Genomic DNA, 4,917 nt, shown 5'->3' with positions numbered 1-4,917 from the left:
GGGCACCACTTGTAAGACGTTGTATTCCACTATACACTTTTACGTATAGGAAGACATACTAATATTATAACAAACAAAAAAACTATAGGAAGGCAAGCACTTGTCGAAACACCTCTTCTTTCTGCAACTCTGCTGGTTTTTTTCTATTATACTGATTGCTGGCTCCCAGGCTTTCCTGCTGCCTTTTTTCAATGCCTCTCCCACTGCTTTCATCGCTGGTGCCTCCACCTCTGCTAGTGGTTTTGTGGATTAACCTACTTATGCCTGGGACTCAAGCCCTTATGGAGAAATAGGTTGTTCTGAATCAACGGGCTCTGCTGCCCTCCCGTATAGCGACTCTCTGCTGCTTTTTACTATTTTTATTTTTCTCTTAGCTCCTGCCTTTGTATCTGCTATGAGTGAATCTACTCAGGCTCTGGGTGAAAGAACCACTGCGATTGCCTTTGACCATACTTTATACCTATGCCTATATTCATATCTTCGAGTTGTAGATCCAGAGCGAGTAGTTGCCAAAAAAAAATGAAAGGGGCGTCTGTGCAAATTATAGTAACTTTGACCACAGCAAAATATAGACATAGGCACATCTTTTTCACCAGAAAATAGTTTTTATCCAGTCCTTGCAGGACCCTCCTCAAATAATATCTCTCTTGTTCATTACCATCTCCGGTCTTTTGCAATAAGAATGCTCCCAATGACTTGTTTGAGGCTGATGATATGTAGAGCCGTTGCGGTTCTCCGGGCCGAGGAGGTACTAGAACTAGTACCTCAGAGAAGTCATTCTTGATTCATTGCAAGACTGGGGCATGGTTCTCGTCCCAAAAAAACTCTTCATCCTCCGTTGTCTTGAACAGTGGGGCGAAAGGCTAGATTTTCCCTACAAAGTTGAAGATGAACTGCCGGGCAAATTAATCTGTCTGATCAGGTGCCGCAACTCCTTTTTGCTTATTTAGGTTTTAAATCCTTGATTACCCTGGATTTCTTCTTGTCAATTTCAACCCCTCTGTTGTGCACTAAGAACTTCAGGAAGTTTCCCGCTATTACGCGCACATTTTTACTGGTTCATCAAACATTATCTTGAAATTAGACAAATGCCCCTCTATAGGGAAATACTTAACAACTACATCATCAATATACACCACCTCTATGATGTTGACAATAATGTATAGGATTCCAATAGCTTTTGGGCTACCCGAGTTTTCTTTGAAATATGTATGTTCTCATGAAGGTCGTCAAGGAACAAGTCCTAGCCAAAATGCTATAGATGAATTGCCCTTATCGCGAGGCTATGACTGCCCGCCACCAAGGCTTGTTATAGAATCCCCGGGGCCAGACCTCGACTAAGTTGGAATGACATTATTATCCTTGAGGCTAGCCGTGCTTGGTGTAATGAAAGGAATGTATCTGCTAAGCCATAGGGAATATGCACAACATACATATCTGAGATGACCCCATCTATGAGATGTAAAGAAGTGGTTTTATGAGTTTGGGACTGCTTCGATAAATAATCCCTGTAGGACAGAGTCCAATGATGAGGACCGACCTTTCACCATAAGCTTCAAGGCCCATACACCCTTCAGCAAATTGGTCCAATTCTGGGGAGCAGCCCCAAAGCAACCTGACAAGTCGATGAGGCTGAAAGGACGTTAGGGAGCTCATGAGGGCTAAGCGGTGAGAACAGAACCTACAAAAATCTAACTCATTCGAGGGGATTAATGAATCGTGCCTTATACAAAAGCCTGCCAATGAGGCTCACCTGTAACTAAGCTTAGAAATAATTGCTCACGCATAATATATAATGGTAACAACTCCACGTCCGGGAACCGGGCTTCGTCGATAATATGTGCCAGAGAGGGATTACATCAAGTAATTTGTCGGCATTTGACTTCCCTTTGGAAGGTGTAGCTAATTAGTCTAACGGATTAGTCAATGTTACTCCAAGTTTGGTGCATATTTTTTCCACTTTAGAGTCGTAATTTTGTAATCCAGTCCAGTTCCAGTATATGTTTCGACAAATGCCATTGTTCTAATAAGCTAGTATGAACCGACCGCACCGGCACCAGCAAGACGAGCGGTATTGGAGATCCTGTCCATTCTGTCGGCCCTGTTGGCTTGGTCGATGAAGCAATCGGTGATTCAGTGGTTTCAGAAGCAGGATAATAGTAGCAGTCCCAAATGTTTTTATCCAGTAGTTTCCGCAGATGAAGTTAAAGCATCAAACTTCTATTTTTAGTAGCAGATTCAAAAGTTCCATTCGCAGATATAGATCGAGTGGGTTAGCTTTAGCCATTAGTGATGACCAGTACTCGAAAAAGTCCTAGCTTACCCACTACTATCTCGCTCCTCGCTACAAGGCCTATTCCGAGACAACCCAGGGCTACAATGTGAGCGCCTCGTGCGATACGACTTTTTGGCTGGTTGCGATCAGATGTAGGAGAGAAGTTCATTTTGGAGCCACCGTATACGTTGACTCTGGAATTTATTCGTTAGATTTGCGATGGCTCTCGCTGGTCCTCCAAATCCCCTATAGTATTCAAAGAAAAATGGTTTGATCATTCAATGGATCAAGCTTTCTCTTTTCAAGAAAATCAAGGTGTTCTTCGAAAGAACCAGAGTTAGCCGAGTAGCTCGAGTAAGAAAAAGTTGATAAACAGAAGCCAAATGTCGGATGCCGCACGGCGGTAATAAGAAATGGAATACCTAGGTCATAAGGGAAGGGAGAACGAAACCCCACTTCGACTGACCAAGGATAAAAGAGGTAAGTACTGTGACATCCTTTATTCTAAAGTGATATAGATCAATGCCTGGATTGGGGGAGCGTCGGCCCCCCGGGAAAATGTTTGTAGATGCGATCATGAATCGAACCAGGTCGAAACATTCAGCTGTTGATGGACATACTTTGCTAGAACGTTGACCGGGATGGGATGGCCAGGCCCCGGTTCCCAGGGTTAGGGTATTCCCTATATTGAGCCTACTCAGATCAGAATGAAACTTGTTAATTATCTTTCTTTCGCCTATCGGCCGGCTGGCTTTAAGCAACCTTCGCATTTCCTGCTAAGATCCCAAGTCCCCAAGTGGGCCCTCTTGGCCACCCTTCGACCTTGGCTTTTTAGAGAATCCCGCTCCTGTGTCGTAGGACTTGTAGCTCGGCAGTCCACCCAGTAGGTTTGTTTATCTTTCCAGTTTCGAGTGTCTTCTTGGATAGTTATAGCGGCCCATAGGCGCGAGATGTACCTTGTTGGGGGGGTGGCGGTGGTACCTTGGATATAGTCTTTTTAGGCAGTGGTCATTTAGTCCATGGTCCGTTGGATGGTCTTTGCAAGGCCAGAAATTGGAACACATTGATTCCGCTCGTTCCTGTCCTTCGCTTCAGGGCCTGTCCCAGGGTGTGATCAGTACTTCATATTGTCTGGCAGCGAAGCTTACACTTATTCACTAATTATAATGGTTCGCCAGGGCCTCTTTCCTCCTCCCTTTTCTGCTCACTCGTACGGGTCCGAACCCTCACAAAGGGGGAGGGAGTCGACTGAACATCTCAGCCATTGGTGGGAATTTCGCCTGCATCCGATCCCCAATTCTTGTTCACCCCGGATGATCGTGTTGGGTGAATTGTGACCTCGTATGATCGTGTCGAGTGAGTAATAGCCGCTTCGTCACAATACTGACTTCTGGTCTAACAGGTCACACTTTGGCCAAGTATCCTACAAAGAAACTCCCGAGAGCTAGAAATATTGAAGGAATGGCCATAGGAATGGGCTCCATCATGACATCGTAATCTGTCTCCCCGAATGAATTAGTTGGTACTATAAATGTTAGAAATAGTAGACGGAAAGAGTAATAAGAAGTGAAAAGGACAGAGACACTTCGCAATCAGAAAGCAAAGTTCCCACTGATGGTATACTTAGTTTAAGCGAGCTCTAAGATCACATCTTTGGAATAAAATTCAGTTGGAAAAGGAAATCCAATTAGAGATAAGCTACCCATGAGCATCATGGCATAGGTCAAAGGGAATGTGGAGGCAAGCCCCCCCTCCCCCCCCCTCCCCCAATCCCGCTTATTTTTGCTCATCCGACATGGCATGAATCACCAAACTTGCACTCAGGAAGAGTAATGATTTAAAAAACGCGTGATTCATTAAGTGAAAGACGCTAATCGAATAGTTAGAGATGCCGTAAGTAAAGATCATATAGCCTAATTGATTGCATGTTGAATAAGCTATGCCCCTCTTTAGATCGTTCTGTAATTATCCAGTGGTTGCCGCAAGGAATGACGTCATAGCTCCTGCAAAAGTAATAACAATCAAAGCCATAGGTGGATATTAAAATAAAAGGGAGCACTTTGCTATCATGAAAATGATAGCTGTGACCATAGTAGCTGTATGAATCAAAGCAGATACTGGAGTGGACCCTCCATAGCATCGAGTGACCGAGTATGCGATCCTATTTGTGCAGATTTCCCAATAGCACCAATAAGAAGTAAAATACAAATCAGAGTTATGGCATTCAATCTAATATTGCGAGAAATCCAAGAATTTTGGGGGGCACTAGCACAAGAAAAAATGGTTGAAAAGTCTACTGTTTGAAAAAGAGTAAAACGACCCAAAATCCCAGGAGCTTGTCCGAAATCATCTACTCGATTAATAGGCATAGCTTTTGTAGCTGCTTTATTTGCCTGAAGTCGTGTGAACCAAAAATGAATTTATAAATATGAAGCAAGACCTACTCCCTCCCATCCCAGGAATAATTGAAGAGAGTTATCTCCAGTCACCAACATTGGCATAAAAAAAGAAGGAATGAATAAATAACACATAAATCGAGGGCTATGCGGATCCTCGGACATATATTAAATGGAATAAAGATGGACCAAGCTACTTATGGATGTAACCACAATTAACATCACTACGGTCGGGCTATTGAACAC

At 43.6% G+C, this 4,917-nt stretch overlaps 1 pseudogene; it reads right to left on the bottom strand.

The window, feature by feature from the left end:
• Window positions 1-3,678: 3,678 nt before the first annotated feature.
• Window positions 3,679-4,917, bottom strand: LOC120271905 (annotated as a pseudogene).

This window comes from Dioscorea cayenensis, chromosome 11, assembly GCF_009730915.1.
Source record: "Dioscorea cayenensis subsp. rotundata cultivar TDr96_F1 chromosome 11, TDr96_F1_v2_PseudoChromosome.rev07_lg8_w22 25.fasta, whole genome shotgun sequence".
NCBI lineage: Eukaryota > Viridiplantae > Streptophyta > Magnoliopsida > Dioscoreales > Dioscoreaceae > Dioscorea > Dioscorea cayenensis.
The sequence above is the reverse complement of the archived record's forward strand: the minus strand, read 5'-3'. Positions and strand labels throughout refer to the sequence as shown.